We start from the raw sequence: 22738 nt of genomic DNA, 5'->3' as shown, positions 1-22738 counted from the left end.
TAAGTATTATAAATGAGATTTGTTTTATTGTTATAAATATATAAGTATATATCATCAATAGGAATAAATATCACAGATGTACCTTGTTTTCGAGTATATATATATATATATATGTGCGTGCAATGGTAAATATGACGGCTTATTTTTATGAGTCACTTGCATTATCAATGGAAGTGAATGTTATAAATATCGCCTACTTTACAACATGCGTGTATATATATATAGTGGTGAACATAAGTGAAAATTATATGCATAGTTATAAATGTTGTTTGTTTACAGGTGGATAGCATCAGTGTTTGGTTTCGTGAGTGGCGTACAAATACTTTACAGTTCCACTGTGTGGATTGCTATTCATGTTCTTCCATCCGTCGTTCAGAAAATGGTTGATGAGTTCGCCATCAGTTCTGTACACACATATAAAAATAGTTAATGTATATATGTAGTATCGTGAGTGAGAGGCCTGGGAGTTGGCGGGTGAACCGCGTGGAATGTCGCGAGAGCCGAGGCGTTTGTTTTTGATCGCGTAGTTTTGGAAAGAGGAGACCTACGTGGTCTTGGCCACGAGCGGTTGCCAAGGGACGGGAAAAAAGGAATCAACAAACAGAGTTTGCGAGTGGCGTTGCCGAGAGAGTGTTGATTGCATTTTGTGAAAGTCGAGTCGTTATCTAATTATTTAGTTGTGCTGTTTTCTGTACGTTTGGTGTGAATAGCTCAGGTTGAACAACAATCGTCTTTTTCTGTCCGATTAACATCTGTATCATCCATTCCTTGTAAATATATTATATCACGATATTGCATTTTTGGGGGCTCGTCCGGGATTGGACAAGACAGAAAACGAAACGGTTTAACAGAGCTATTCGAGCTAGTTGTGAATTTACCGGTACGCGGTGCGATAAAAGACGATATCGTTGACTGTTTAAGTTTGTGTAGTGTGAAAAATGGCAAACGTTGGGGACGAACGATTGTCGGGTGAAGAGGGTTCGACGCTGGAGGAGCTGAGGAGTAAGCTCGCGCGAATGAACCTCCCTATATCTGGTGCGAGGTCAGTGCTGATTGCAAGGCTGAATCGGGCGTGTAGGGCTGGACAATCGTATCCTAAGGGATCGACGGGCGGTGAAGAGCTAACCGGTCAACGAGATTTAGGAAATGTACAGAGAGCTGAGCGTGATTGTAACGAAGATGAAAATTTTGAGAAAATGAATACGAAGGAGTTGAAGGAGCGCCTCGCTAGTTTGGGTTTAAAAACGACGGGAAGAAAAGTAGAATTACGCGCACGGCTACAAGCGGCCATGGATGGTAATGACATATCGTCGGAAGAAGAAAGCGACGACGAAAGTGAGTATGAAAATGACAGAAAAAAAAAACGCAAGAGGATACAAGAGAGGTACGCGAAGGGTGTATCAGGACCGTGATGAATATTGTCGAAGGGCATGTGTTGGTTCGACACTGAGTTTTAGAGACGTCGAAGATGCATTAGAGTCGTTTAGTGGCAATAAAGGTGAAAATGTCGAACGATGGTTCGAGTCGTTCGAGGAAGTCGCTGATACGTGCATGTGGTCGGATGGGCAGAAGGCAGTCTACGCGAGGAAGCTGCTGAAGGGATCAGCGAAAATATTTGCGATCTTCGAGTGTCATGCCAGGACTTGGCATGAGTTGAAGAGGGGGCTAGTGAAAGAATTTTCGAGGAAAGTCAACAGTAGGCAAGTACATCAGAAACTTGAAGAAACAAAAAAGGAGAGTGATGAAGCATGTTTGGCTTACATGTACCGCATGCTCGAAATAGCCAACCATGTGGACATAGAGGAGGAAGCAAAGGTGGAATACATAGTGTATGGAATAATAGACGACGAGAACAATAATGCTATATTGTACGGCGCTACGTCAATCAAAGAGTTGAGGAAGAGGTTAGTGATGTACGAAGAGCAGAAGAGACGCAGAGTAAAGTCGATTGTGAAGCCGGCTAAAACCCAGAAGAACGGGAAGCCCAGTCAATCTGTAGATGCAATGAAGAAAAGAAGATGCTTCATTTGCGGTAGTGAGGATCATCTAAGTGTTAAGTGTCCGGAGAGGGGAGAAGGTGTTAGGTGTTCCGAGTGCAGCGGATTTGGACATATTGCAGCGAGGTGTACGGCACGACCGAAAGAGACTTGCGTAGTGTCAAGGTCCGAAAAGGGGAAGTATGTGAAGGAAGTGGCGATAGATGACTGTAGGTTTGTGGCACTAGTGGATACGGGTAGTGATCTCACGTTCATTCGATCAGACGAGTATGCGAGGTTAGGGTCACCACCGCTAGGTAAATGCACGCTTAAGTTCGACGGTGTTGGTTCCGCTGGCAATGAGACCTGGGGTGAATTCACCAAGGTAATGACGGTTGATGGGTGTAAACTGCCAATCACTTTGCACGTTGTTTCAAACAAAATATTGACGAAGCACGGCCTGTTGTTAGGCACTGATTTTCTGGATCAGGTAGAGTTACGGGTTAAACGAGGCGAAGTGACTTTCTTGCGGCTTGACGAACAGACTAACAAAGACGTGCCGGATGTGTTTAGAGTTAACGTGGTAGAACAGACCGACGAAACAGACCTAACACACGTACGGGAACCGCATTATCGTGAAGCGATTCGCGATATCGTTAGGGGGTATAGGCCGGAGAAAAAACGGGACGTTGGGATAACGGCATAAATCGCTTTAAAGAGTGACAAACCTGTGGTTCGAAGGCCGCGAAGATTGGCGCCTTCGGAGAAAAAAGAGGTGGACGAGTTGATGGAATTATGGACAAATGAAGGCACAATAAAACCGTCAAACTCAGAATATGCAAGTCCCATAGTTGTAGTTAGAAAGAAAGATGGTTCTATCAGAGTCTGTGTTGATTTTCGCGAGCTTAATGAACTTATTGAGTGTCCACATTTCCCATTGCCTTTAATTGATGATATTTTAGATGCATTGCAAGGTACTCAGTTTTTCACAACGTTGGATTTAAAGAATGGTTCTTTTCACGTGTGTTAGGGACAAAGACAGCCGAAAATATACATCTTTCGTTACGCCATCGGGGCAATATGAATTTTTGAAGTTGCCGTTTGGTTTAAAGATTTCACCCATTGTGTTTCAGAAGTATATTTCGATGATCTTTAAGGAACTAGTAGGTAAAGGTATTGTTATCGTGTATATGGATGACATTATTATTCTTGCAAAGAATTTAGAGGAGGCGTGGGAACGTTTGCAAATGGTCATAGAGTTAGCTGAGCAGTATGGGCTAATTATAAACTGGGGAAAATGTCGTTTTCTGCAGCAGGAAATTGAATATTTGGGGTATATAGTCTCAAAAAATACCATAAGGCCGTCTACACATAAAACTAGGGCAGTAGCAAACTTTCCCAAGCCAACATCTGTTAAAAAGGTTCAGAGTTTTTTGGGACTTACGGGGTACTTTCGAAAATTTATTAGGGGATACGCGAAGATTGCTAAGCCTTTGACGGATTTGTTGAAAAAGGAGGTAAAATTTCAGTTCGGCGATCGAGAAGTAGAGGCCTTTGAAATCTTGAAAACAGCGCTTGTCAACGAACCAGTGTTAAAGTTGTATAGAATGGGCGCGGAGACTGAGTTGCATACAGACGCGTCCGCAGAGGGTTACGGAGCAATTTTAATGCAACTAGATCTGGACGATGGAAAATTCCATCCGGTCTACTTTGCCAGCGGAAAAACAACTCCCGCCGAGGCAAAGTACACCAGTTACGAACTGGAAGTACTAGCAATTGTAAAAGCGTTGAACAAGTTTAGAATATATCTGTTAGGTATGCCGTTTACTATCGTCACGGATTGCCAAGTGTTTGCTATGACAATGAAAAAGAAAGATTTGTGTGTGCGTGTAGCCAGATGGGCCTTGTTACTAGACGAGTTTAAGTATCAGGTGTGTCATAGGCCAGGTAAAAGCATGCAGCATGTGGATGCTCTGAGTAGAAACCCCCTGCCGAGCACTATGTATGTAACGGAAAGTGAAGACGGGCTGATTGCACGGTTGAGAAGTGCACAGAACAAGGACGTTGAAGTCCGTAGGATTTTAGACGCCGCAACGTGCAATCAGGTCGATGGGTATGTAATAAGGAACAATATTTTGTATAAAGAGTGTAAGGATGATGTGTTAATAGTAGTACCGAAGGCTATGCAGGTTCAGGTAGTCAGGCAGGCGCACGAGCGTGGGCATTTTGGGGTCACCAAAACAGAAGCTATAGTCAAGAAGGACCTTTGGTTTAAGGGGCTACGTGAAAAGGTCGAGCATGTGGTATCTAACTGTCTCGATTGTATCCTAGCCGAACGAAAATTGGGCAAGCAAGAGGGATATCTAAATCCGTTAGACAAAGGTGACACACCGTTAGACACTTACCATATTGACCATGTGGGCCCTATGACAGCTAGAAAGAAAAGATACGCACACATCTTTGTAGTAGTGGATGCGTTCACGAAGTTTACGTGGCTTTATCCTACTAGATCTACTGATACCGCGGATGTTATCGATCGACTGAAGAAGCAAGCGGCTGTTTTTGGGAACCCACGACGAATTATCTCTGATCGGGGAACAGCGTTCACATCCAACGCGTTCCAAGAGTATTGCGAAGAAGAAAATATAAAGCATTTATTAGTCACGACGGGGGCGCCGAGGGGGAACGGGCAGGTAGAGAGGGTAAACAGGACACTCATACCTTTACTAACTAAACTGACTGCCCCTAAACCCGATGATTGGTATAAACATGTCGACCAAGTACAGAAATACCTGAATTTTACATTAAACAGGAGCACGGGAAAAACTCCTTTCCAGCTACTTGTCGGGGTCGAGATGCAAACTAAAGAAGACCCACAGATCCGAAAATTGGTTGAAGAAGAATGGGTGGTGGAATTCGAAGAGTAACGTCGTGAACTGCGTGAGGACGCGAAAAAGAAAATTGCTGCTACTCAAGAGGAAAATCGGAGGCACTACAACAAAAAAAGAAAAGGTGCGAAACAGTACCTAAGTGGAGAGTTGGTGGCCATAAAGAGAACGCAGTTTGGCCCAGGATTAAAACTGGGAGGAAGATTTTTGGGTCCGTACCGGATAGTGCGAGCAATGCGGAATGATCGCTACATTGTGGAGAAGGTAGGAGAGCATGAGGGGCCAAAACGGTCATCAACTACTGCTGATTTTATGAAACCTTGGGTCATAAACGCCGAAAGTGACGCATCTGATGACAGCGAGATAGAAGGCAACATCTGAGGGCAGATGTTATTGCAGGATGGCCGAGTGTAGTATCGTGAGTGAGAGGCCTGGGAGTTGGCGGGTGAACCGCGTGGAATGTCGCGAGAGCCGAGGCGTTTGTTTTTGATCGCGTAGTTTTGGAAAGAGGAGACCTACGTGATCTTGGCCACGAGCGGTTGCCAAGGGACGGGAGAAAAGGAATCAACAAACAGAGTTTGCGAGTGGCGTTGCCGAGAGAGTGTTGATTGCATTTTGTGAAAGTCGAGTCGTTATCTAATTATTTAGTTGTGCTGTTTTCTGTACGTTTGGTGTGAATAGTTCAGGTTGAACAACAATCGTCTTTTTCTGTCCGATTAACATCTGTATCATCCATTCCTTGTAAATATATTATATCACGATATTACATATATATATTATTTATTTTTTTTTATATATATAATTTTCGTTTGGATCTGTTCCTTTGTACGAATACTGTATCCCTGTATATAATATAATATATATAATATGTTATAATTATGTTAGTTGTTATTTATTATATATATTTTCCTTAACTCTCTCCCCCTTTTCCTTGTTTTTTTTTTTTATTGGTACCTAACATTGCTATTATGATGCTGTATTGTATTGCATTGGCTGTTATTTGTATGTGCGCGCGACGAATTTTTCAACATGGTCGCTCGCGTGTCTCTTTGGTATGGCGTTGGTTTAATGTCAACAGTAACGTGTTGTTGAAATAACTAATTAATTGTTAATCACTATAATTTTATTTAGTAGTGTTTTGTAATATTGTTTTGTGTTTCATGATATTGTGTGTGTCAATACCGTGTGCTACTTTAATGCGATAGCATGGATTGTATTGTTACCGAATTTCAATAGTCATTGTTTCGATTATACGTGACTTGCATTTATGTAAGTCTCGTTTAATTTAGTTAATGTTTTGTGTATTTTGTTACCAGTTATTTCGTGTAGCACAACTTTATTCCTTTGCACCGAGTTCAGTCATGTCTTGTCGTTAATATTTAGTTAGTCTATCTCGATTAATATATATATTTAACAAATATTTAAGAAACAATGGCGAGTGTAGTGGAATCGTTGGACGAAGAAATGGTTTTGACATTGTCGGAAAAGCTTAAAGCATGGGATGCGAACTTTCGCGATATGAGTGCAAAACTCGCCGAATTACAAAGCGGCTTATTCGAACTTAAAACAAAACAAGAACCTAAAACACCCGTATCGCCGCCGACAACGCAACAAGAGACGGTCCAGCCGAGTGGACATACCCAGCCAATTAAGCTAAAAGATGCGATCGAATCGGTGCCAGTGTTTGACGGATATCGACCATCGGTATTCCACTTTTTAAGAGCTTGTGAGCGCGCGCGAAATATGATTCCCAGATATCAAGAACCTCAATTGGTAAAATTGTTAGTAAATAAGCTCCGTGGACACGCGCTCCTCGCCATCGAAGACAGAATTAATGAGTCTAAACGATTTCGGAAACAAATTAAAGGATCTATTCGGCCCAAAGAAATCTCTTAACGAATATAAAGGGGAATTAGGAACGATATTTCAACGACCCGGGGAAGACATATTACATTATATGGATCGCGTTAGAAATCTTAGATTGGCAATAATGGACGGAGAAAGAGGCGACTACGGCATCATATCCCCCGATATCCAAGATACTATAGATTGGGAAACGAAAGAAGCTTTCGTTAAAGGACTTCCGAACGAGGTATATGTGCGAGTAAAAATAGCAGGGTACCATACTTTAGAAGATGCGTATCGTCAAGCCGTCAAAGCAACACACGAATTGAAACAAATAACCGATAGAACGCGACCCCAACGACCGACACCCTCGAACTATTACAGACGCGACAACGCACATCCTTCGAACACTAACAACAATATCAGGAACAACCGCCAAGATCGAAGATCGCTACCTCCATCGCAGAATTTTTTGAATTCTACAAGACAAAATATCACGTGTAACTATTGCAAAAAACCCGGGCATCTAGTGAAAGACTGTTACAAATTTAAAGCCCGAGTAGATGCCGGATTAATCGTACCCTATGCTTCGAGACCATCGGGAAACCAAACACGTCCTTCGGGAGAATGGGGCGAGCCACGAAGGAACGATACGCCGAATCGCCCAAGAGTACAGGCGGCAACCAGGCGACCGGCGCCGACGGCAACAAACAGAACAAGGACAGCCACCCCCGCGTGATCGACTCCACCACCCATAACGAGAGACTGAGCGAACGCAATGCCGACCATAAGATCGAACGAACAACCACTAAATATTGTGGGGGAGTCATCCCACAACCAAACGAGGTCACAGACAGAGAATCCAGAATCTCAAGGCAAAAGGAAAAGAGTGAAGCACAAGCAACCGGCGAAGGAAAATCATCAGGAGTTGAATTCAGATTCGGAAGGCGACCTCTCCGAATTATTTCAATAAAATTTAACGATTCCCCAACGACCCCAACTGCACGAATAGTTTCCCCAGATCTAAAGACTAAGACGAGTTTATTATTAGACTCTGGATCGGAAATCAACATTATCAAGAAACCTGCTATACTCGATTCAGCCATCATCGACGAAAAGGAATCAATCGAAGTGCGAGGAATTACGGCAACGAGCCTGGTCTTCTTAGGGCAGACGGTAATACAGGTTGCGGGCCATCCGGTTGTTTTTCATGTAGTCGATGATTCATTGCTAATCGATCAAGACGGAATCCTAGGATCCGAATTTTTTGCAGGTTGTAAGGCTCGTTTAGATTATGAGGGAAAACATATCAGATGGGGAAATATTTATATTCCCTTCGATACTAAAGAAAAAATAATTATACCGAAGCGAAGTTCAATAACGTGTTCGATTAATATCGCTAATCCAGAGATAAAAGAGGGATTTATTCCAAGAATCGAGCCGAACAAGGGAATCTATTTTGGTAATGCAGTTGTGAGGAATCATAAAGGAAAAGGTTACATAAGAGTAATAAATACTACTTCGAGAGATTACGTATTTACAACACCAACGATGGTAATTAAAGAATTTGAAAATCCCCCCCCCCCCGCTTCCTAGGACAGCGTGCAATACAGTTCTAAGATCGGAGGAAAGTAGATACGATAAAATAAATGAGTTACTACGACTCGAACATTTGAACGAAGAAGAAAAGGAAAATGCTAAAAAATTGATTCGTAATAATCAAGATAGGTTTCATATTCCAGGAGATACATTGGAAGCAACCGAAGTTCTGGAACATAGGATAATTACAACGGATAATATACCCATCAATACTAAACAGTATCGATATCCACCAATACATCGAGAAGAAATAAATCGACAGGTCCAAGAACTACTAGATACGGACGTAGTGGAACCATCAATATCTCCATATAACTCCCCGTTATGGATTGTGCCCAAAAACCCGATTCGCAAGGAAATAAGCGCTGGAGATTAGTCATCGATTATAGAAAATTGAACGATAAAACGATTGGCGATGCCTTCCCACTACCCAACATTACAGAAATATCGGATCAATTAGGAAGTGCAAAATATTTTTCCACGTTTGACTTGGCATCGGGCTTTCACCAGATCCGTATGTCACAGGAAGATGCCCACAAAACTGCATTTTCGACACCATACGGGCATTTTCAATTCAAAAGAATGCCCTTTGGATTAAAAGATGCCCCAGCAACATTTCAACGTTTGATGAATTCAATATTATCTGGTCTGCAAGGAATAGAACTATTCGTCTATCTGGATGACATAGTGATTTATTCCACGTCTCTCCAAGAACACGAAATTAAATTTAATAAATTAATGGAAAGACTGAGGAAAGCTAAATTACGACTACAACCTGATAAGTGCGAATTTTTACGACACGAGGTGAATTATTTAGGACATATAATTAGTGAGGATGGCGTGAAACCCGACCCAAAGAAAGCCGAAGCCGTATCAAAATTTCCACGACCAAAGAGGGCGAAAAATATCAAACAATTTCTGGGACTAGCAGGATATTACAGAAGATTTATACCCCGATTTCCCCAGGGTCGCGAAACCATTGACACAACTATTAAAGAAAGACACTCCCTTTAAATGGACAGAAAATCAAGAAAACGCATTCAATAATTTAAAGACAGCGTTAGTGACGAAACCCATCCTGCATTATCCAGACTTTTCTAAACCCTTTAACCTTACTACAGACGCATCAGGATATGCAATAAGCGGTGTACTGAGTCAAGGGCCAATCGGAAAGGATTTGCCGATTGCGTATGCCTCGAGGCTATTAAATCCCGCCGAACAAAACTACTCTGCCATAGAAAAGGAGTGTCTGGCAATTGTTTACAGCGCAATGCACTTCCGACCGTATCTTTACGGAAGAAAGTTTACCATCGTAACCGATCATAAACCTTTAGTGTGGATGCATTCTATCAAAGATCCTACTTCAAGAATTTGGAAATGGAAATTAAAGTTATCGGACTTCGAATTTGATATTGTATACAAAGAAGGCAGGGCGAACGCAAACGCAGACGCATTATCTAGGAACCCTCCGGAAGTTTGTTTACCGATCAGAAAGAGAGAGGAAGTCTCACCGATTCGCTATCCTGTCTCAAAAAGATTAGAAATAGATACGTCAACCGAAGACTCTCCCATATTCGAAGCTAAACCACACGTCTTGCCCCAATCCAGTGATTCTAAAAATCAAGGAAAGGGTTTTACCCGAAAACATTTTACAATAGAAGAAACCCCCATAAAATATTTAGACCAAGCATTAGCAGAAATCGATGTAAGTACAGATAGAGAAATAACCAATCGAGAAAAAGAAGGCACGGATACAACAAGCGAAAAAGAGACCTCCACTGTAATTCCAGAACTAATTCAACAACGAGAAAAGGACACGAGACCTACGATAATTGCGGAACTAGGAATTTCAGAAACCCGAGACTCAATTGCGAGAGTAAATGACCATAAAGTAGTATTTATAGATATACATGGCAATCCGATAGATAAAGGAGCCTTAGAAATGAAGGAAACGGGAAAATTACCTCGTTATGAAGATTTAATGTTAGAAAAAGCAAGATTGAATTACGATTCTGGAAAATACATTGTATTCCTACCGATAAAGGAAAATAGAAATATTCCAATAACACCAGAAAATTTATTAAACTCGCTAAGATCTCTATTAGACGCAGTAAATGAAAAACAGTTAACTTCGTTCAGCATTAGCAAAGGAAACTTGGAGGAAATACCCTGGCGATATACAATCAGAAAATTAAAGGAAATATTTATGGAAAAAACCTTAACCATCACTATTTGCACTGGGGAAATAATTACCCCATCTGTGGAAGCGCGGAACAACATAATACGAGAAAAACATGAATCAAGCGTAGCAGGACACAAAGGAATAACAAAAACTTATCAAAGAATACGACAACATTACTATTGGGAAAATATGAAAAAGGAAATTCAAGATTACGTAAGAACATGTAAGGAATGTCAATTGAAGAAACTCACAAGAATAAAAGCAAAGCAACCAATGGTACTTACAGACACACCAGGTAAAGCGTTCGATAAGGTTAGTATGGATATTATAGGTCCATTACCAAAAACCCAAAAGGGAAACGAATATATATTAACTATCCAAGACTTATTAACAAAATACTCAATTGGGATTCCACTAGGAGGAATCTCTTCAGCCGAGATAGCGGACGTTTTTGTAAAGCGATTTATTTGTCGTTTCGGGTCACCGAGAGCTATTCTCACTGATCAAGGAACGAACTTTACATCCTCACTAATGAAGAAAGTAGCATAGAGATTCCGCATCAAACAATATACCACGACGGCATGTCATCCACAAAGTAACGGTTCAATCGAAAGATCTCACCACGTGCTGATAGAATATCTCAAATTATACATTGAAAATTCCAAAAATTGGGACGAATGGGTAGAATTAGCTATGTTTTCCTATAATACCTCTGTACACGAAGGAACGAAATTCTCCCCGCACGAATTAGTTTTTGGACATCTAGCCAGAGAACCTACTGATGAAGTAATAATCGAAGAGAACATGGAACCAACTTACGCAGAATATCTCGAAGATCTGTTCGATAAAATTAACACCGTACAACGAATGGCAAGAGAAAATTTGATAAAATCCAAACTAAGATCAAAAGAATATTACGACCGACGAATCAACCCCCAAGATTTTAAAATAAGAGATTCGATATATTTACTAAAAGAACCCAGTAAAGGAAAATTCTCCGATCAATATACTGGACCATACAAAGTGCTAGAAATCTTGCAGAACCAAAACGTCAAGATCGAAGTAAAAGGGATTCCGCGAACGGTGCATTTAAACAAGTTAAAACTAGCGCATAATCGAAATAAGCAATGAATAAAGCGATTTCAGTGGGCAACGTAGTGCGGTAGTATATGTTATAGTGCTGTTCGTCGAATAATACAGATATCGAACACCTAAAAGGAAAAAGGAAAATTATTATACGTGTTTCATTTATTGCTTAAATATAAAACGTGTTAACTCAATGAACAATTAACTAGTGAAAGTGAAAGTTACCTTGTGAACAAGTGATCAACATACAAGAAAGTGTACGTGCAAGTATAGGTTATGGATCGTTGTTCGTGGAACACAATGTATGACAGCTACCTAAAATAAGTGAATAAATTAGTTTCAATTGTCTCGGTGCAAAATACAAGGTTACTAAATGTTATAACTATATTATGGATAAATCAAGAGGAGGTGTAACACTGTTCGTCGAATAATACAGATAGCGAAAACCTAAAAAGAAAAAGGGAAAATTATTATGTGTACTCCAATTATTGTTTGAATATACAACATGTCGATTCAATAAATAATTAAAAGAGGGGAAGTGAAAGTTACCTTGTAAACAAGTAATCATCATACAAGAAGGTCTACATGCAAAATAGGTTATGGCTCCCTGCTTGCGGAACACCATGTACCAGCTGAAAATAAACGAACGAATTAACTTCAATTGCCTTAATGCAAAGAGCAGCATCGCTAAATGTTATAACGGTGCTGTGGAGGCGTGACACTGTTCGTCGAATGACACAAATAGCGGAAACTTGGAAAAAGAAAAGAAGTTTATTACGAGTGTTCCAATTACTGTTTGAATGTAAAACTTGTTAGTTCAACGAATAACGAAAACAGTGAAAGTGCAACTTACCTCTTGAACAATCAATCACCATACAAGGAAGTGTACATGCATGGATTTCGCAGATTAACAAGAAGAAATAAAATAGCTGATAAATATAGAAAGTGGTTAGAAAATAATTAAGATAGATTAATTGAGAGTTAGTAATAAATATAACCGGAGTAAAAGGATATTTCATTATGTATTAATCTACGTAGTATTGTTATATTATTATATCTAACATGTAGAAATGGATTTTGTACCCATATATGTATATAATTCCAATCCAAGTAGTATTCATAATATTTATTTTCACTGATAACAAGTACGAAAAACCTAAAATAAAACAAAGGTTTTAACAATAAAAAAAAACAAAAAAAAAAGAAAAAGGGGAAGAAGAAAAAAAAGAAGAAAAAAAAGGAAAGAAAAAAAATATAATATATATAAATATAAAATTTTCTTTTTCTATAAAAGGATATTCCTATTTCTGATAAACTCGAGAAATGAAAACATTATACAATGATACACTGACGCAAAGATACACCACACAGAAGAAACTAATAGAGAAGGCTTTAAGCTTGGCAAACTTACCGCCCGACGAATTTGCATACACCATAACCAAAACCCAGGACACATGGCTTTGATTGTTATTTAATAAGGTTTTGGGTTTATAAAATAACGATTCGCTTAGATTCGTTTTCTCCAATATATTTCAGTCTTATAACACGTCTTACCACACAGTAATCTCCAAGTCAATAGAACAACGTGGTCGACTTCTAAGACAAAAGAGCGTCGTTAGAAGTCGTACCAACTTAGCTTGTAGTAAGCAGCGATCGTACCAACTTAACATTTCTCAACACTCTTTGATCGCTAGTTTCTACAAGCCCCATAGCTTTGGTAAATTGCTGAGTCTTAATCCTATTTAGGCCTTTGGTGAGAATGTCAGCCACATTCTCAGGACTAGGTACATAAATATAATCTAGTATCCCCCTCGATACGCAGTTCTTAACGTAAAAGTAACGCACTTGGACGTGCTTAGAACTCTCAGCAACTATTTCGTCCTTTGACCATGAAATAGCTCCGATATTATCGCAGAATATCTTGCAGGGGCGAGGGCAATATGACAGTTGACCCAATTCCTTTAACAGTAAAGAAATCCACACTGTTTCCCTTGCTGCTTCCTGCATTGCCACAAATTCCGCTTCGCACGTCGATTGAGCTATAATCGGTTGTTTTTTGGATAGCCAGGATATCGCACCACCAGCGAGTATGAACACATACCCGCTCCTGGATTTCCTGTCTACCGTACAACCCGCAAAATCCGAGTCGCAAAACACCTTCAGAGGTTGCCCGGTCCTTTGGTATACTAACTTCAAGTCTTTGGTCTTTAGTAAATATCTGAATACCCGCTTCACTGCTTTCCAATCGGATACAGTCGGATTCGCGCATCTTTGGCTTAGTTTCCCTATTGCACACGCAACATCAGGACGACTTACAGTAGCTACATACATTATGTGCCCCACAGCTTGTTCATATAATTTACTGTCGAAAGGCTCATCACGTTCAATATCAAAACCAGCCTCACATTCTCTAGCTAGCGGTGTCGACACTCCCACCACCCCAACCTCACGAGTAATGTCAAACAGATCCAGCATTTGACCTATCTGTACAGATTGATCGAATACTACAGTGGTGCTGTTTGGCTTACTCAGGTGGATGGACAGAAATTGAGTGTCTACACCTAGCATTCTAACATCTAATTTGTCCTTAATCCTAGTTTTGAATATCTCAATCCACTCATTCGTCCCAAACACAAGGATGTCGTCCACATACACAGCTACAATAAATTTTTTAGACGCATCCACATACACACATGGACCACTCACGCATGGGTTCAGACTCATACCTCTTAAAATGCTATTGATGTGTCTAAACCACATTCTTCCAGCTTGCTTCAGTCCATACAGGCTCTTTTTGAGCTTACACACAAATTTAGTTCTGTCTTTACCTGGAACTCTAAAGAGTTCTGGTTGCTCCATGTATATATCCTCATCCAGAGGGCTGTTGAGATACGCACATTCCACATCGATGTGCTCGTAAACCCACTCATTTTCCGCACATAGAGCAAGCAGAATTCTTAGAGTTCTGCGTTTTACTATTGGACTAAAGGTTTCTGAATAATCTACTCCAGGCCTCTGCCAGAATCCCCGAGCTACTAGCCTAGCCTTATACCTATCAGGGTCTCTCTTTATCACAAGCACCCACTTACAGTCTATAACGTTTTTATTTAAGGGTCTTTGCACAATGTCCCACACATCTTTACTTTTTAGATTGTCTAGTTCCTTCCTTATTGCATCAGTCCATTTTTGAGCGTCTGGCCCCCTCAGGGCTTCATTCACATTCACAGGTACACACACGTTTTGAGCTTTACAAACAGTCGCAGTGTGAGCACAACAATCACATATTTTTGGTTTGTGTAGTCTTGCCGACCTCCTCGGCACAAACGGTACACTCACAGTATTCACTGGATTGTCCTCACACGTTAAACTGTCCATAAAGTAGTCGGTTTCCCCTTCGTCGTTTTCTCCGTCACTCTGTGTCTCGACGTCAGTTTCTCCCTATGTTCTCTCCCCTATGTTCAAAGGTTTCTACATCCCATATCCATTCCGAGGACTTATCCTTTATATGGTTCGTTTCCGCCTTAGCGCTCTTGTAGGCAAACGTGTTCTCCTCGAACCTGACATGACAGGATATTATCACCTTTTGGATCTTCGGTAGGTAAATTCTATAACCTTTGACCTGTCTGTCATATCCCACAAATATCCCCTCATCCGCTCTGCTCTCGAATTTTCCTCCACTTGGACTCTTTAGATACCAGACTCTGCATCCAAACACTCTCAGTCTGTTTATCTCCCCTTGGAGGTCACATCCCTTACCCTTCCATAATTCCAGTGGGATCTTGTCTCCGATGGCAGCGGATGGGCATAGGTTTCTTATGTGGCATGTCGTGTTCACAGCCTCCCCCCACAGATAGTCAGGGAGTCCAGATTGGATGAGTAAACATCTGGACATCTCGACCAGGGTTCTGTTCGCTCGTTCGGAGACACCATTTTGTTCAGGGTTTCTAGGAACAGTTTTCCTGTGTAAGATGCCTTTCTCCTTCAGGTAGTTCTCGAAGTTTTCTCCTGTGTACTCACCCCCGTTATCTGTTTGAAGGGCACTTATCTTGGATTGGTGTAAAGCCTCCATCTCCGCCTGGTACTCCTTGAAGCACTTGAGTACTTCATTCTTCCTACTGATGATTCTGACGTGCATGAAACGAGAAAAATCATCTATGAACGTTACGAAATAATTACCTCCGCCCAGCGACTTGCATTGCGTTCTGCCACTAATATCGCTGTGAACTATTTCTAAAGGACGTTGACACATGTGGTGGGCTGTCTTCGGAAATGGTACTTTTGTCATTTTCCCTTTCACGCAGACCCCGCATGGTTCCTCATGTATCCTAGAGCCCTCCTTCACGTTCTTCACGGGGATCTTTCTCATCGCGTCCCCATGTAGATGACCTAACCTCTCATGCCATGACACGATACCTTTGTACGCCTTAGCTTCAATAACCTTGGCGTGGTCGTCATCATTTCCAGGTTCTTCTTGATCGTTCTCCATGGAAACGTTTGCTACATGCCTCTCAGGTGGTATTGTCTCTAGGTAGTACACGTTGTCTCCTACCTTTGAGTTAAATACCACATCCCCATCATCATGTGTGCCGACGGCCTCATCCTTCGTACACACTGTGGTGACGCCTTTCACTGCCAATTGCCTGATCGAGATTAGATTTACATTTAATTCAGGCACCCACAGGGCGTTCGACAAGGATAGACTCCACCCGCCACAGGCTTTGGTCATCTTCACGACGATCGTGCCTTTTCCCTTGACTTCCAGGTACCCCTTACCAATCCGGATCTGTCCAGTCGCAGGCACGAAGTCCACGAACCGATACCTATCCGGGGTCATATGGTTTGAGGCTTCCGAGTCAAGGTAGCTGATCCTGTCCCTTTCCACGTGGTTGATAGATGATAAAGCCAGTGTGGAGATAAGTCCCTTGGATCTCGGTTTATCTTCCGATCCTTTCTCCACTTTGTTTTCTGGGTCTTTCTCTTCCTTGTCTTCTTTTCCCTCATGGCAGTTGTACGATATGTGGTCTCGTTTTCCACATTTATAGCATTTTTTATCCTTTGGGTTTTTGTGCTTTTTCTTAGCGCCATCTTGATTTTGTTGGGGCTTGATCTTCGATTGTTTGCAAGCCGCCATTGCACTGTTCTTCTCGGAGGGACCCATGGCCGCTTCCATTCTCCTTTCCTCAAGTAGGAGATCGGATTTCACGACCCTCGAGGTTAGATTCTTATCGAGTCTTACCGTCCTAAGATATGTCGTGTAGTTTGGGTCCGCCACGAGGCCGGCTAAGATGAAACACGCCATCATGTGGTCTTCGATTCTTAAACCTGCGTTGGAAATTTTTTCGCACAGATCGTATATCTTTCCGCAGTATTTTGCGACGTCCATATCGGGGTTTTTTCTATGGTACCCAGTTCCCGTATGCATAGGACAGTGTCCATCGACGTGGACCTTCCATGGACGTCCTCTAGCGCCTTCCAATAATCCCTCGCTGTCTTCAAGGATTTAATTTCTCCGATATATTCGGGGCGAATATGTCGGAAAAGATATGCAAGTGCCATGTTATCCTTCCTCATGCATTCTGGGTCCAGCCTTTGCGCTTCCGTAAATCCTGGTTCTATTGCCTCCCAGCAACCCAGGAAAATTAGCGAGGCTTCCGTCATTGTCTTCCAATACTCGTAATTCCCCTTTCTTAGGACCGGCTTCATATCGCTGTCCACATCACTTACTTTGTCGTGATCGGCCATGGCGTGGTCTCTTCTCGGATTGTCTTAGAAAACACAAAAAACTCAAAAAAATAATACCGTTTTTCCCCGCAGTTTACTGCTCTGGGCCCATAACCTGTTATTTAATAAGGTTTTGGGTTTATAAAATAACGATTCACTTAGATTCGTTTTCTCCAATATATTTCAGTCTTATAACACGTCTTACCACACAGGAATCTCCAAGTCAATAGAACAACGTGGTCGACTTCTAAGACAAAAGAGCGTCGTTAGAAGTCGTACCAACTTAGCTTGTAGTAAGCAGCGATCATACCAACTTAACATTTCTCAACATTGATCGCAGGAGAAGCGGTCCATATAGTCAAATGCATTCCGGTACAAGTAAAGGTACGACATACAACAAAATGCTACTCGGAACTACCCGTTTGGCAAAGGAATCGCACCACAGGAACTCCGCCCGGACGTGCGCCAAACGTGGCGATATTCAGCACCATCGTCGTTGGCCACGAGCGGAATGTATACCCAAAAGACCTCGATGCACTACGGGACCACGTCATGTTCCCGGCAGAAAATCTGCAGTCTTGAACGCATTGGCCAGAGGAGCAACAGGAAAAACAATCGTCCCTGGAACAGTAAACATCCTGGGAATGATGGACAAAACACATTAACGACAATAGCGAAAAATACCGTATCAAGCTTATGGACTGGTTTTATGGAATTTGGAACTGTCAGTGCAGCAATATTTGGAATACTGGCAATATTTAAACTAATCAAGACAATAATATATATAGCCGCACACGGATACCAGTTACGTGAAACTTACGAATGCGGAATCGCCCTATTAGGAGCAATATGCGGCTCAGTCACCCACCCGCTACTATACCTCAAAAGAAGACGAAATATCGATGATCAAACAGCACAACCTCAAGGGATATCGATAACACCGGTAGTCACTCAACTACCAACGACATCTACGTCCGCCTTGAGCGAACTCAGAGATACCATCAGTCAAATTTCCTTTGGAAATTTGAACTGCAAGGGCGGGGATGTCACGTCCCGCGCTCCGCACGCGCCGTAACAAGAACAAGAAAACCATTCTATACAAAACACGCGAATAAGGATTTGAATGCACAAACGAACACACGGCACTACGAAACGAAAGGAAGGATTAACAAAACGAGGGCGATTAACGGATCCAACCAATAAACAAAATACATATACACACAATTCTAAATAAACCAGGAAATAAGAATAACTACAAAAGGGGAAAATAATTGAAACGCCAGGAATATATATATATATATATATATATATATATATAAATATATTTCAATCAATCAATTTGGAGAGTTACATATAAGTATAAACATATATGCCGAACATGTAATAACCTAGTAAATATTAGAGACAGTGCTTCCAATACTATGCAATAAATACAATATTATCAATTTATGAAATATAAGTATACATGAAGCCAAAAACTAATAGTTTAACGAATACATAAAACATACAATATTGTATTATTAAAGAAATGAAGGTTACATTGTCAGAAATATATATAAGTGTGCGAATTCTATCAAACCGATAATCTAAGATACATACTTAAAACTAGCCTACATTCCGGTAAAGAATTATAAAATAAGAACTATATTACGGAACATGCATGTCTATATATAAATATATAAATTATATTCTAAACTAAACTACTATTAATGCATGCGCATTCTACATTATTGATTCAAATCGATAATCTAAGATACATACTTAAAACTAGCCTACATTCCGGTAAAGGATAAATAAATAATTGACATTTCATTTCGTATGAATACTACACTGCCAGGAGAAATATGCATATGAATACGTATATATATATATATATATATATATATATATGTCGGAGATGAAAGAACAGCGGAGCCTTTGGAATTTTGGATAGTCCCGCAACATTGTAACCTAGAGTCTACTATAGCTGTAATTGAACGATTGTAGTTATTCGGCCCGATTGTAATTGTTCGAGAGTCGTGATAATGAGCTTGGGCTCGAGGCGACAGTCAGTCGCCGAACGTAGCCGCGGTCACGGGATGAACCTTTTGCCTAACAAGGTATGGAGTAATTCTATAGCTCTCCTTAAAAGAAATATTCGGGGCGACACGAGACAATAAACATTCCAACGGTTTCTGTCCCGTGGCTCGCCACGTGCAGACCCTATTCTTCGAGTAAGATGATTGCCAGATGTCGATGCGTCTCCGCAGGACATGTTCGGCTAGCCCGAGAGCCCGTTATAAATCTTAAGGTTTAGTTAACTAAAGTCCTTCAAACAGACAAACAGTCTTTGTCCCAACTACGGGAAGATAGGGGAGACATATTTTTCAACTAGTGGCGTCTCCCACTAGCAACTTTCCCTCGAGGGCGGCTAACATCCTTTTCTAACCACCGATATGGAGATTGACCAATTAGCAGCAACGCCAATTTCCCTTACTTTCTGAACGAAGGCTTTTCTCGACGAATCCGATGATCTCGTGTCCTTAGACACACCCCATTATAGTTTTCCTCTGTGGCATCATCGGGACAGGAAAGGCATTCTCGTTCGCGATCTCAATGATGAGAGGAGTAACCCTTTACGACCAGTGAATATCACGCATCCGACTTAGATTTTGTGAGTACGTTCATCTATCATCCCGTCGACCGCGGATTCGTTATTGAACCTAGGATCATTGTCATTAGTTTCTCGAGTGCCTAACTACCACGGTTACTTGTCCGGCTCTATAATAATCGTATTTGCACTAGCCGATGTCTCCTCTATTGCACAACGACAACGTGTAACCCAAACGAAGATTCGTTTCACGCCCCTAACCCTAATTCTAATGTGCGCTCCGACATCAGAAGTGGGATCAGTGCCGGTTATAACAGTGCAAGAGCTTACGACCATCGTGCGCGAGTTAATTCCGTCGCTAGTGCAAGAATCGAGTGTGGAACCTAACAATTTTTCGACTCCGCTGCATGGTGCGCAGCTACCAATCTGATTATGGAGGAAAATCCTTTACAAAGCAGTTTCCTGAATATAATTTCAATACCGAGTGTCGAATCGACTTCCACGTAGTGGAGGCGCCAACTGGTAGATCAAGCCATCCGGGTGAGTCGTTTCCATTTTACCCCGATTTCGGAGCCGAGTGTTCGCTAATTAAAGAATCCGTAGTCTTGAGAATTTCTGGCAAAAGAACGATTGATATAGTAGTAATGCGAGGAATAAGAGATATTGGTACTAAACGTATCGCTCAAATCTTGCCCGTTGCAGGTGTTAGTGGTTAGAGATAAATTTTTCATGTCCTGGCTGATAGTTATTTAAAAATACGATATCGCGATTGCTCGTCAAATTTTAAGCCAAGATCTTGACGTAATATTACACAAACTAGCCTCGCTATGTGTAAAACAAATATAATTCATGCCCGTAATAAAACCGCTGAAAACGAGATCGATGTCAATGAAGTTGACAATGAGGTACGTGGTAGTGATAAAAGTCGATTAATCTTTCTTTTCGAAAATTCAGAGATTCATCCGTTACGGGTTCCCTACGTACTCGTACAAAAAATACAGGACAGTTAGAAGTACAATTAATTGATCCTAACATCGCCGTACAAGGAGTCCTAATAGACTTCGCGAGCGCAGAGTAGTACGTGATAGAACAAGCGACTTAATTACAGCCAAAAATCATAAAGCCTAGTAATTCACCGTTCGCGAGCCCCGTGTTACTCGTGAAGACGAACAATGGTACAGATATATGATAGACAGATTTTCGAGAACTAAATAAACATACGGTCGCGGGTCGGTAGCCTTTACCCCTCATTGCGGATCGAGTCGCGAGATTGTAAAAGCGAGATATTTTATTATTCTGGACATGGCCGGTGGGTTTCTCCAAACCCCTATTCATCCTAATTCTAGGAAGTATACAGCATTGATTACCCTCGATGAACAATTTGGATAATAAGTTGTTGTTTTCTTCGAATTCTTTTGTGCCTTTGTTCGATCCATTCGATGTCCTTTATTTGCATAACATAAGTGCGTGCGCGTTTAATGTTTCTTCCGGAAGTCATTTTCGGGACGGCGATACTATGCTGACTCCGTCGAAAATGGGGATTCTTATATCTTTGGACAACCCTAATAATTTTGCAACTCATACTTGTCTAAATATTCTAATATTTATGTTCTTCCTTGCTACAATTTTGTAAACCATCAAAGCGTTTACTACGGAAACCCTCAGGAGTAGTCGCGTGCCAGGTCTTCTGTAGCATTTGACCCATTTTAATTGTGGTAACATGGAAAATCATTTGGTCGGAGTGAGCTGTACTACACTTTCCTTCATTGTATTCAGCAGCGGCTGCTGATTTCGATGTTGCGAACAAACGAAACGAGAGATCGTTCTTGAGATTCCTTTGAAAACACGTATGACAGCCAACGTGCCATTCGTACGTTGTCGTCTATTTGGATGATGTCCTAATTATTGCCGACTCGATAGATCAAGCTCTAAAAGTATTGCACACCGTACTAGATACCCTTGTAAAAGCCGGATCCTCCTTTAACTTTTCAAAATGTTCTTTTCTAAAGGCATCGGTACTCTATTTGGAATATGTAATTTACGTCGGAGAAGTTCGTCCCAATCCGGGTAAAATGCACGCCTTGAGTTCTTTACCTGCGTCAACGACCGTCACACAGCCCAGGCAGTTCATAGGTTTAGCCCTTTATTTCCGAAAATTCGTCCCTAAATTTTCACGGGTAATGAAACCCTTGTATGCGCTTACTTCCGATAATAAAAACATGACTTGGACAGATAGGCATGGAAAAATAAGGCAAAAGTTAATTTCCGCCCTGACCGACGCGCCGGTGTTAATGGTATTTGACCCGAACTACCCGATAGAACTTCGTATCGACGCTAGTTCGGATGGATATGAGGTCATTTTAATGCACAGGGTTGAAGGTAAAAATCAAGTAGTGGAATATTACAGCAAAAGAACTAGCCCTGCAGAATCTAGGTATCATTCCTACGAATTAGAAACGCTAGCAGTTGTAAATGCCGTCAAGCACTTCCGTCATTATCTCCACGGACGAGAATTTCTTGTCGTCTCCGATTGTAATCCTTTGAAGGCTCCCAGTAGTAAGGTAAATTTAAATGACAGGGTTTACAGGTGGTGGGCTTACTTACAAACTTTTACTCTTGACATTCTGTACCGGGAAGGTAAACGAATGGCCACGTAAATTTTGTCTCGCGAAATCCCGTAGACTTGGATCACCTTACGATCAACGAAGTCATAGAGAAGGAAATCAATCTGACCGAAATCTCCGAAGACTAGCTATTAGTGGAATAACGTCGCGACTCCCAAATTTCTGGGATCGTCAATAAATTACAGAACGAAGAGCTCGCGGAAGACGTCGCGAATACGTATGAGTCA

General features: G+C 41.3%; 1 long non-coding RNA gene across 1 annotated transcript; it reads right to left on the bottom strand.

Annotated features, from left to right (window-relative positions):
- On the bottom strand, positions 1-13381 carry LOC143303657 (uncharacterized). The gene is made up of 3 exons (XR_013060172.1): positions 12988-13381; positions 12126-12208; positions 1-404 (listed from the first exon to the last, which is right to left on the bottom strand). It is a non-coding gene; the product is annotated as an uncharacterized LOC143303657 (long non-coding RNA).
- Between the last annotated feature and the right edge of the window lie 9357 nt (positions 13382-22738).

The sequence above is a fragment of the Bombus vancouverensis genome, chromosome 15, assembly GCF_051014615.1.
Source record: "Bombus vancouverensis nearcticus chromosome 15, iyBomVanc1_principal, whole genome shotgun sequence".
Lineage (NCBI taxonomy): Eukaryota > Metazoa > Arthropoda > Insecta > Hymenoptera > Apidae > Bombus > Bombus vancouverensis.
This window is presented reverse-complemented; position numbering and strand designations above follow the sequence as displayed.